General features: G+C 37.5%; 2 protein-coding genes across 2 annotated transcripts in view; both read left to right on the forward strand.

The window, feature by feature from the left end:
• The window catches only part of LOC134649163 (uncharacterized), a 194,956-nt gene that overhangs the window by 8,866 nt on the left and 172,972 nt on the right, over nt 1–13,118 (forward strand). The gene's annotated exons all lie outside the window — the stretch shown is intronic.
• Nucleotides 1–13,118, forward strand: part of LOC134648996 (23 kDa integral membrane protein-like) — a 43,284-nt gene that overhangs the window by 5,815 nt on the left and 24,351 nt on the right. The window lies entirely within an intron of this gene.

The following is a 13,118-nucleotide window of genomic DNA, read 5'->3' on the forward strand; positions in this document are numbered from 1 at the left end:
TAACTGTCCATCAGTGAACCTTATGCCTTTTGTAATAAGACAAGTTACAAATTCCACCGTCGCAAGAGTACGCAAGGTAACAATTATGTGTTTGTCAATTATCATGATGGGCTGATGGCAGTGGAGATTAACATAAGTAAGTAACAGTGATTTTAGTTGTTTAGTATAGAGTGATTTTAGGGTGCGAAGTTGGGGGCACTCTAAACAAGATTCAGATTCCACCGTCGCAAGAGTACGAAAGGGGACAACCGTGTTTGTCATGATGAAGTTTTTGGAGTCTTTTTCAGTATTTTAAGTAAGTACTAACAGTGTAATCACAGATTAGGATGACAGTGAAATTACACTCTTCTGAAACACTATACTAGGATGTACGGACATAAGACGCACTGAAAAAGCCCTTCCCAACTAGCAAATTATGTCGTAAGAAAGGCCTATAATATTACGTTTGTTTCACACCATAAAGATATCTATACCAGCGAGGTTTAGGGAATTTGCTACAAGATTCATGATTTGGGAATAAGTAGTATTCCAGCAAAAATAGGAACTTGGCTACTTTTGAAATAAAACCTGCGATTCTTTTTAGAAGTCAGTCAGTGCCCACCCCCGTCTGGGCCTGTGTTCTTAGTGCCACCTACTGTATACTTCGACAACTACAGGCTACTAGCTTACTAACTAGGTCGTTGTAATTGATCTCAGCAACACCTACACTTTAGTGCAGTTCACGAATGTAGTAGTGCTAAAGGTGGCCGATAGGGGACAGCACTTGTTCCCGAAACTTAAGAACATGAGCGAAACAAATGCCTTCAACTTTAATACGAGGGCCCTCAAACGTAGGGAACTGAAGAGACTAATTTAGTTTTTCTGCCATTTGTTACTACCTTTTATTCTACTTTTCAGCACTCTATATTTTGGTTTTTGACGGTTTTCGTCAATGAAATGTATCTTGTCACATTGAATTTACCAGCCGGCTGTTGTTAACCATGTCGCACGTAGCAAATGGCTAAAATTAACATGCGCTAGTGTCATCCATAATAGTATATCCCGTTATTTACGTAGTAAAAAGATCCAAAATTCTGTAGGTATATTTTTTGTAGACTATATTTATTTAGCAGTATGCCAAGCGTATTATAGCGACGGGGCGCCTACAGAACTCAATTCCCACGGGGTTGCCTATCTTAAGACAGGTTAAGGTACCTATTATCTCAAACAAAAATTAAACCAAATTAACTCCAGATTGCCCAACATTATATGCTTAACGCCCCGCCACTGTATTAGCATAGAGAAAAAAATACATAGAGTGCTCACTCCATACATCAGTTCAGACTATTAATTTCAGTGTCTACATCTAGCATCGAGTAGCGGAACTATCAGTACTGCTACTTGACAATAGATGTAGCACCGACCGGAAAGTCTTATCTCAACAGCATAAGACTTTCCGGTCGGTGGCGACATCTATTGTCAAGTAGCAGTACTGATAGTTCCGCTACTCGATGCTAAATGCTAATAGTCTTTTTGGTACTAAAACTGATGTATGGAGTGAGCACTCTATGTATTTTTTTCTCTATGGTATTAGTAAACCAATGACACACCTAACTAACACATCACATTACCACCTCCGCCAATTAACATGGGCCCGTAAAAGTTACCGTTCACTAAAAACGCCTTTGACTCGTAACGTCTATATTTAAAACACAGCGAAGTATTATGTCTCCCGTGTGTGTAAAAGTAGGTTGTCTACTTGCCACACGAAGATAATACATAATGACTGTCTAGTAGGTAAGTACTATTTGGTATCGGTGGTGTTTTTTCGGAACTTATGCAGGGAATATCATTGCATACATCTGCGAAAAAATTCAAATGTGGGTAGGTACCCACCCACATGTCGCATGTGTAGTACCCAGCCCTCATTGGGCCAGCGTGGGGACTATAGCCCAAGCCTTTTCGCGTAAGAGAGAAGGCCTGTGCCCAGCAGTAGGAAGTATCGTAGGAAGGTTGAATTATTGTTACTTATTTATTATGTACACTACGTGTTATTAACAATCAAATACTTGTGTGCACAGTTCCGTGTACTAAATGAAAAAGCACCCCCAGTAGCAATGGGAAGTTAAATAACGATAACTCAATAAATCATGGAAAATCTAGGTAAAGTTACCCTTTATAGATACTTACTCTATAAAGGTGTTATTTACGATAGCGACCGGGTTACTTAAAGGTCCAACCGTGACCTTGACTTGATTATTTCAAGGCTAAGTAAAGGTCACGACCTTGGACTTTTAACTGGGACATTAAATAACTAAAATATAATCTGTGTAAAGTGGGTGGAGAATATTGAACATAAAAGTATGAGTCATACCTGCTCCGGTCACTCGATCGAACATATTATTATGTTTAAGTATGTAAATGGTTTACATGTAATACAAGTAAATTCTACGGTTTAGGTACCTGATTTTATGTGTTTTACTCTGATCAAATTTGATTTCATCCTAAATATTGTTTGTTAGTAGAAAGGTATGTTTATTGTTATTGCTTCGCACATATAAAAGCTGGTGTGTGCACGTTTTGCACTAAGTAGGTATATTACGAGTAGTTATCATCGTCATTAAAAACACATATGCGCGAGTGTCAGGGGAATAAAAACAATACATTATTTATTGAGTCGGTACACAATATAAGTATATACAAACTAGCGTATTGCATCAAGGAGTTTAGTGTGCCTACTACATGGATCTCTGAGTCATTTTAATCTATATAAAATAATAAGTCGAAATTTCTTTAGAAGGTCCCTGTGCCTTCTGGGAAAGTTTTTTGTATCATCAAATTCCGGTGCCAATTAAAGGCAGAAATCTCAATTGGGACTCATTGTCGAATTACAAGTTCGTAGAACTGGCACTTGGAATTATAATAGGAGAGTGTTTCTCAGTAATTTAATCCTTGTAACTCCGGAATACCTAAATACTACAAAGGGTGGAAGGTGCGTTCTTTATCTTAGCCTTTTCCCCATTTACATCTAGAATCTAGAAGGATGTTCAATACGTTTTTATAGATCCATTAGGCAACTTAATCCGAAAAATTGGCAGATTTCATGGCAGCGACTGCTACCTCTGCCAACTCTGAGGCTGGCTTTATTGAAATTAGTCCGTTTTTTTTCGACTAGTGACCCGCCCCGGCTTCGCACGGGTTAACAAATTTTACTCCTAAGCCTTCCTCAAGAATCACTCTACTGATAGGTGGAAACCGCATTAAAAACCGGTCAGTAGTTTTTGAGTTTATCGCGAACATACAAACAGACAGACGCCGCGGGGGAGTGTGTTTTATATCCTACATGCTTTGAATCTTTTTAGATTCAAAGCATGTAGGATACATTCTTTTTTTACTCAATAAGAACGATGTCGTTAAATTGTCTGTCATTGTTTTGCCCTAGGTTCTCCAATAATTAGTGTTTAGAAACACCGTTTGAAAATCTTATTAAGTACGGTCATGTATTTTTTTAGCTTCATAATTGCAGTAACTTTTAAACACCATAACAAACCGGTCTACGCAATACCTACTTTACGAGTGCAGTTGTGTTATGTCACTATAGAAAGTGAAATGACGAAACGAATCGACCTGTGATTTATTGATTTTTTGTGGTGACTCGGTTTAGTTTTTTTTACCAAGTCGTTGTCTTCTTTTCTGCCGTTATTTATAATGCCGGCTGTACACACTCGTCGAGACACCCCGAGACAGGCAGTGAACGCGTGTGTACATAAAAAAATTAAGGTCGTATCAAAACCGGTTAAAAACCATAACAAATTGTAAAATCGAATCGGGTTCCTGGAAAGTCGATTAAACTAAATTAAAGAGTAAATAAATGAATGAATGAAATCTTTATTTCAGGCAACTAGTAAAACAAAACGAGTTCGATAATGATAACGTTTGACATAATTAAAACCGTTTTTCAGCAATTTTCGACAATGTCACTGTAATAATTGTATTTTACAAGGCCAATTCATACAGCTTTTGTGATTATTTATTCATTTAACCTCGACCAACCGCAACATTAAAAAATGTACGTACCTAGTTGATACCGCGATATCGGATTTGAAACAATAGTTTGTCGCGCGATAAGCAGTGTTGTCACGCTATTCAATTGTTTTTATCGATATGAAATGAAAATGAGCGGTTCATAAAGCACTGTTTGATCTGCCTCGAAGATACTTAAGGTAACTAGATAATTATCACATTTTAATCTCGGTAATGGAGTGAAATAAGATTTTTTGATGTTGAAATAGGAAATACTTCTTTGTAGAGTTTAAGGAAGTGCTTTTTAGTTTTCCAGATTAGTTCGTTTATCGTACAAAACGCAACTTAGTGTGGGTAGGGTACTACGCACATCTATCAGACTGGCTTACATAATTTCACAGTATAATACATTTTAGCAAACGTTTTTACGATGACAGACGGTATGTTATGTTTTGGTGTAGGTAACTGGCACTTATATAACAGGTATTTTAATAGAAATCTTATTTAAAGCGCATTTCATGCGATGCAGAGAGTCATCAGTAGAGCAGTTATGTTAAAAATATCTGGGAAACCGAGCTTTGCTCGGAAAACATATAAATACTATGCGCGTTTCCCTAGAGATAAGACTAGATCGACTTTTGACGCTCCTGAAAACCCCCATATAGCAAATTTCATCGAAATCGTTAGAGCAGTTTCCGAGATCCTCAAAATAAAAAAAATATACAAGAATTGCTCGTTTTAAGATATAGGCAGTTGATACAAGTCATATGTGTCTTACAAGTCATGACAACGAGATTAATCACAGCTCCATTTTATTGAAAATGTTAATTAGCGACATTCCGTCTTGTACCCCGAGCAAAAATGCATGCGTAATGCATGTATTCCAAGAAGGCTTTGATAACATGACAGCTGGGGACTTATTCTTGAAAGTGCATATTACTCGTCATTTTCTTATATACCATTTATTACAAAAATTGCAGGGCCCGCCTGATGGAAAAACAGAAGACTCTGGTCATGATAAAATCCTGATCAAATTATAGCGCCGACGCCAACCTTACTCAACCTTACTCACCATGAGGAAAAAACAATATACCTAGTAAAGACAAACGTCATATTGACTGTGATTTGCTGTAACGAGGCGGTATCTCCCCACTTAGCTTCAGGTTAAGCCATTCGATGCCATATCTTTGGATAATATATATCGTACAGATATTGGCTGAATGCACTCATTAAAATGACACTAATATTGAATTGATATTATATTAGTGTGTCTGTATACCTACTGCAAGAAATTACCTATCTACCCATGTGGTGCTGCTAGATTTTCCTTAGTTGTAGTAAACAGATGACATGAGAGAGAAACGTTATTTAGATAAGTTGCGGTAGAGTCCTAATGCAGTCTTCTTTTAAGTCGTGTTATTCAACAGATTCAACACTTATTTTCCCTCGTTTGTTTATTTCATAAAAAACATTCGGAAACCAAAACATTCCGTGACGTCGCGCCCAGCGATTAGCTGTTATCAAATTACGAGCGACAGTAAATCGATCGCGGGCGCGCCTGTGAACACCCCCAATTAATTCTGATGTTCATTTGTTAAACCCGTTAATCTTACGGCTGAGCCTATTAGACCTAAGAGCGATGGGTTCAGTTAGGGTAAAAATAGTGGGTAAATTCGAACCAGTCTCAAAATCACCACACAACTTGAAGCCAAATTGTACGGAAGATCAGTCGAAACCGATACGGACACTGTATACTATTTGGATCCGGATTTCTTGACATTTTGTCACGGTTCACTTGGGGAGCCTGGAGTTACGTCCGCTTGGCAACTTCATTCCAAGAACAAAAAAAGAAGGGTTCCATACCAAAAAGGTAAAATGAACCCATGGTGCAACTCAGTCAGTTTGTCTGTTTAACGAAAGCGACTGCTATCTGACCTTCGTCTTCTTACCCAAAGGCTACGATCAGGATCAGATTAGTCCGGTACCTATAATGTGTTATGTAGAAAATTTCGGCTCGAGACCTTCGTTGGAGCTTTCGATTAATTACTAATTATTAATTTTAAAACACATATGTCAGCCATTGTATCGATATGTCGACACACCGATCCCATGCCTAGTTACCGTAACATTTCACGCTGGAACTTTTATGAGCATGACCCAAAAACGTAAGTAAGTTGACAAACACGTCCTTCTGGTGAGCATAAACCCTCGAGCTTACTGCCGGCGTTAAGAGGGGATTGAAAAAAAAAATTGTTACACATTAATCAAGGGCAAATGGCATGAAATAATAAATAAATAAATATTATAGGACATTGATCTTACACAGATTGACTAAGTCCCAAAGTAAGCTCAAGGAGGCTTGTGTTGTGGGTATTCAGACAACGATATATGTAGGTATATAATATACAAATACATAGAAAACACCCAAGACTTCTAGAAAACACCCAAGGAACAAATATCTGTGCTCATCTCATAAATAAATGTCCTTACCGGGATTCGAACCCAGGGCCGCGGCTTCACAGGCAGGGTCACTGCCCACTAGGCCAGACCAGTCGTCAATGAAACAAATCATACTAGGTTATTGTTGGCTCGGTAGAAATAAAATCAACAAAACATTTTCATTTCATATTAATTTGACATAAATTAAGATGTTTCCATAGGAATGGTAGGTAGGTACAATTTAATAATCTAACAAATAAATATGTAGTTTTCATTAATTTTCTGCAATATAATTTTAATATAAAATAACTAGTGATATAGCCGAGTGTCGTCACCAGCAAAACATTAAACAGAAGTAATTTTGTACAGTAATTGAGGTAAAACTTAAACGTTTTTATTTCGCACGATATCCCTATGGCCCATGGGAAAAATCTTGCGACGCGCCATATTTTTTCTTCCCCTCTAATAACAAGTTTTTCCTAAATATGCCCCCTCTTAACAACAGTCAACACATTAGGAGTCCGGTAATTAAAATTATATAGTTCACATGAAACTTACTTACGCTTAACCTAATTTTACATGTTCCTAGTAACAATGTAATTAAAAGCATGAAAGGTTATTCACGTTTTGTTATCAGTTTGACATGGGAAAGACTCGATGATAAATTGATAATAGCTGGTTGTCAGACCAAACATGCCTCGCAGTAACCGTTATTAGATATTTTACACAACGTGATTTTTAGGGTTCCGTATCCAAAGGGTAAAACGGGACCCTATTACTAAGACTCCGCTGTCCGTCCGTCCGTCTGACTGTCTGTCACCAGGCTGTAATTCATGAACCGTGATACCTACACAGTTGACATTTTCACAGATGATGTATTTCTGTTGCCGCTATAACAACAAATAGGTACTAAAAACAGAATAAAATAAATATTTAAGTGGGGCTCCCACACCTACAACAAACGTAATGGTACGGAACCCTTCGTGCGCGAGTCCGACTCGTACTTGGCCGGTTTTTTATGTAGATTTACGGCCATTTGGTGGTGGCAATTCGGATTACAAATACAGTCATCTTGCATTTTACATCTTAGTGAACTTTTACTGCTATTCTAGACAAACCGTATGTATGTTTCAAATGTTCCAATACAATCTATGTAATTAAAAAACGGATTTGTAACTTTACCATTGTGACTTGTGTAAAGAACTACACTTGAGAGTTAGAATTATAAATACTTATGTACCTTACATTTTTCTCACAAAGACTTACCTAATCAATATCTCAAACAAAAAAATAATCTATTTGGTTAGATTAATGTGTAAATGTGGCTTTCCATTATGGAATGGTCCTAATGTGGAATTGGGTCCTTTTTATCTAAAATTCCAACAGAAATTCTGATAGAAAGGTCCTTATTGTGCATAAAGCATAAGGACATTAAGGACCCATCTCTGAAGGAAAGTATCTCATACGTATATTTATAAACATAGGTACGTCAAGTTACATTTTCCAGACCATGCTAGTCATACTATCATTTGATGTCAACTGCTTCATTGCCGCTTCGTTGTGTATTATCGTAATTAATACAATTAATATAGTTAGCTTATTAACTCTACGTAACTCTACTGTATTTAGCTGGTAGCTGCGCGCAACTACGCTCCCTACAGGTGTTCACGGAAGACCAGCGTCAGGTACTACTCCAGTAGGATCCGGCATCATGCTGAGTGTTCACCTTTTTAGGGTTCCGTAGCCAAATGGCAAAAAACGGAACCCTTATAGATTCGTCATGTCTGTCTGTCTGTCTGTCTGTCCGTCTGTCCGTCTGTCCGTCTGTCTGTCCGTCCGTATGTCACAGCCACTTTTCTCCGAAACTATAAGAACTATACTGTTGAAACTTGGTAAGTAGATGTATTCTGTGAACCGCATTAAGATTTTCACACAAAAATAGAAAAAAAACAATAAATTTTTGGGGTTCCCCATACTTCGAACTGAAACTCAAAAATTTTTTTTTCATCAAACCCATACGTGTGGGGTATCTATGGATAGGTCTTCAAAAATGATATTGAGGTTTCTAATATCATTTTTTTCTAAACTGAATAGTTTGCGCGAGAGACACTTCCAAAGTGGTAAAATGTGTGTCCCCCCCCCTGTAACTTCTAAAATAAGAGAATGATAAACTAAAAAAATATATGATGTACATTACCATGTAAACTTCCACCGAAAATTGGTTTGAACGAGATCTAGTAAGTAGTTTTTTTTTTATACGTCTTAAATCGCCTAAATACGGAACCCTTCATGGGCGAGTCCGACTCGCACTTGGCCGCTTTTTCAGTGTAGTGACAGTGTACAAGTTAGTTATAAGTTTTTTTTTTTTCTTTCTTTCTTTCTGTGTATGTACTGTATAACTGTGTACCTATGCTGAAATAAATCATATTCTATTCTATTCTATTCTATTCTAAGTGTATAATGAATGCTAACTGCTTTGGCTAAAAATAGTTATGACCTGCTTACGTTTTGGCCATACAGGTCTTAATTTTATTGCGATTTTATAAACCTGTTTCACCGTTACCTCATACCGTCTAATGTACGCCATTCATGTTCAGATTCACGTTATTTTGTATGCGTTTTAATATTTAGGAGATATGTATCGTAAGGAGAACCAAAACAAAAACTAAATACAAAAAATAATCTTATTTTGGTAATAGCACGGTTTACTACCTAACTTAACTTATGTAAGTATGTAAATATTTAAATAAATAGTATTTGAACATCAGCTGTAGGTAACTGACTGATAAAAACAATAAGTACTTTAATTGAAGGCAGTCCAAGGAACTTTTCACAAAGATATTGTTTTGACGTTTGAACCTAAGCAAGACTAGTCAAAAGAATAATAGAGGTCTGCCATTCCTCTATTATTCTTTTGATACACGCTTTCCAAGAAATGTTGTTTACATACTTTAAGTTAAGAATGGCCTACACGTCATTAAATCACGGGGTTAAAATAAACAAGTGCTTTATCGTCGTACTGTATTGACTCAAGAGGTCGATCAAGAATGTTTGAGTAATACTAATACCAAATTATATTCTCCGAATTGATATCGAGCACCATTTGTATCTCGCATAGCATAACGTCACCGTTTAAAAGCAATTCTATCAGCTATAAACTACCTACTTAGGTATAGTCACCTGCAATAATATGTAACATATACTCTTCGAAGGCCGCAAAAATATGTGACACGCTTTTATGGTTCTACAAATAAGATCGTGTCAGATATTTTTGCAGCCTTCGAATAGTAGTATATTATTGCAGGTGTACCTACTGAGCTAGAATAAGGTAAAGTAAAGCAAGGTAGAGGTAGAATAAGGTAAGTTAAGTAGGTGAGCTGAATATACTGACCCAGCGCCATCTGCCACGATACATGGTTATGTCCTTTTTATGCCATCTTATGGAATTTAAATTGTATTAATTTTAATCTAAGCTCTCTAATAAGCTTTTCTGGGCAAGGTCATATTTGTTTGATAATTATTGTGGCAACACCACACTTTGTTCTGTCAAAGTCGGTGCAGAGCTTATTCTATTTAATTCGGATTCTATTTAATTACATAACAACGGAGAAATTGTTGCTGTGTCAGAACGTCTCGAAAGGAACTCATTGACTATTCAGTCGACATTTATTTATAGGCGTCGCGGTTGCCACATTGAGTTGATCATGATGTCACGTAGTATAATTATTATGCCCTAAACACCCTACTTTGTCGGTAAACAGCTGGTGTTGATTCTTTATTCTTTATAAAGGCTTTCGCGGTTTTGTTAAAAGGAAGGCCCATGATAGGGCGATTTGATTTCCGTGTAAAAAATTATTAATGGTTTCTGAGGACGACAAAATATCGGGTAAGTACAGTCATAACCATTATATAACAGTTTTCAGACTAATCTGGTTAGGTATTCATCGTCCGCTTCCGGGGTCCGCTTGGCAACTAATCCCAGGGATCTACACACATCAGACTAATCTGGTTTTTATATATTCAATTAATATTCATACTTTTAGAAATAATCAAGTTACAAAATGTGGCATGTAATGGTTCAGCATGGCAAGACAGAAAATTAGTTATATCTCCGCCATCATTTTCTTGGCTGAACATACATACTTTTAAAATGTACCTGATGTGGAAGTCAAATCGGTAGTTCTTAAGGTCCTCTATCATGGGCCTTCCTTTGATCATCGTTCTATCGTTGATCATCGTTTGATCCGTAACTACTGAAAGCCACACCGTGTGTTGAAACTTGGTAAAACTAATAAAAACCCAACTGTGAAGAGTCAAACGTCGGTCTTTGCTATATCCTCTAAATTAAAAGTGAATAAAAACGTGAATCTTCCATTATCAGAGAACAATAGAGGCATCTACACTTAAATGAGTAAATCAGGCTTGAAACCATAACCTTCCGTTTCGGCATGGCTAATCGCGCATAGACCGCGAGGTCGTGCTCTGGGTGAGGTCATTGCGATCGAGTAACATCTTTACTATGAAAGAACATCTTTATGTGACGTTCCACGGTTAAAGGTACCTTATGGCGGTTGGCACTTAATGTTCTTCCTTCCACTAATGTGGTGCCACGTGACGTAAGCGTCGACCGCCATTAGGTAGGTACCTTCCCATGGAATGTCACATAGGTATTTAATTAATGTTGAAGTAAAAGTGCTAATAAAAGTAATAAAATTTTACGATCCGGGGCCCGATTTTTCAATTTCGACCGCGCGATTTCGTGTATTTCGTTCATTAATATCTCCACTACTATAGGCATTTAAATTCTACTAATAGAATTTGAAACGAGATTCTCAATTTCAATCGCTCGTATTTAAAAACATAGCATTTCGCCGTTTTACACCGATTTTCGAGTGACGAAATCGAGCGATCGAAATTCAAAAATTGCCCCCCTGTATTTTCAGCTAATCACGTTTTAAAATAACGTTATGACGTGTGAAGTTCATTCATTTTATTTGTTGTTAGAGAGGCTATAGAAACACAGACACTAAAAAGACAAAAATTTCAACTAAGTATACTCACTATCGCTGACAGGTGGACGGATAGCACAAATATTTGAACTTGAAGTGTATTTAAATTAAACACATGAAGTGACCATGCAGCATGAAGTGATAACGATAAATTTTTCTTGGTGTTTTAGTGCCCTGATTGCTCTTTTGTGTACATAGAATATGTCTTAATAAATAGCCCAAATCTAATAACTACACCTTGCCTCACCCACAAGGTTGCAATGTTGCTTCGTATTAGCAAATTTTTGGCGCAGAGCGTCTCTAAGTTGCGAGGTCAAGATACTGGCGAGTGAGGTCATAGCTGTTATATAACCATTATCCGGTTAAAATCTTTAAAGCATGATATTTGGCAACGTGTTTGTGTTTAAGATGTTTGCTTTTGTTTTGGCTATTTAAATCACTTTAAATCAACATCTCTCTGAGATTAATTTGCAAGTTTCAAACAGACTTTAGTATTAGCACATTGGGGTCGCATGCGCCGATTACGTCACACCGGGCGTGGTCACCCGACGTACGAGCAACCACGTCTGAATGACATTCTAGTCGCTATCTGAGGGCCTAGCGCGAGCCACGTTCGACGGGTTGCCTTTCTGTCGCACTTGTAAATTCGTACGTAAGTGTGACAGGGAGGCAACACGTCGAACGTGGATCGCGGTAGGCCCTCTTGAGCTACCAAGTTTAGCCTCATATAAGTTCTGTGTTCAGCAGATGTTGTGACTGACGAATGTACTTTATGAAGTACAGCGAGCTGCAGAGCTGTATGTTAAATATGAAATACGTACAGTCAGCTGCAGATATAACTGAACCCCCCTGCATAAACATTTGTTTGTAGAGGGGGCAACTACCTATCTCTACACAGCTGACTGTACATAAGTCCCATGGGAAACCTTCAGTATGACCTTAATACATTTTTGAAATTCGGGAACACGTTCCTTAATCACTCGGTATAATGTACACATACATAATACATATTAACATTAACACAATATATCATAATCGATTTCTCTTTAATTATTGGGTCCGTATACATATTGGATTTTTTTTTGCTTATACATATAGGATGTTGATTTTAACGTAATTTATGACGAAGTGCACAAAAATATGCGATACGCTCTAACTATTCTTGTAAGATTTTATTTCCGCTTCTTGACATTCGTTCGTCTCCACTTTCATATTAGGAAACTAGAGAACACTCTATATTTAGCGAAGTCAGTACACATGACCCATATCATATCAGTGTGGGAGCTAGATTGGCGTAACGATGCGTATTAGGTGACATCCTCTCCGGGCAATTTTCGCATCAGCGGCCGTGTTTCAATGTCGCGCGGTTCCGGGGGTGTTTAAATACGGGCCGTTGCTAGTAGACAGGTTTGTTCCCACTGTTGGATGAAGTTCGTGGTGAGATTATTTATTTGCTTAGGTATGTCTGATATGTCAACGAGGTTACTTCAAAAAAGGAATGGTCAGGTTCCTTTAAAACGAGCCATTTTCTCTTAAGCCGACCGTGTTACAATATCGGGTTATTCCCACTAGTTACCACCAAGTTGTTACCAGTGATAACTACTGGGAATTTTTTTCCCATCTTTTACCACTGGTAACTACTGGGAAAAATTATTAATTATTCCCAGT

This window comes from Cydia amplana, chromosome 6, assembly GCF_948474715.1.
Source record: "Cydia amplana chromosome 6, ilCydAmpl1.1, whole genome shotgun sequence".
NCBI lineage: Eukaryota > Metazoa > Arthropoda > Insecta > Lepidoptera > Tortricidae > Cydia > Cydia amplana.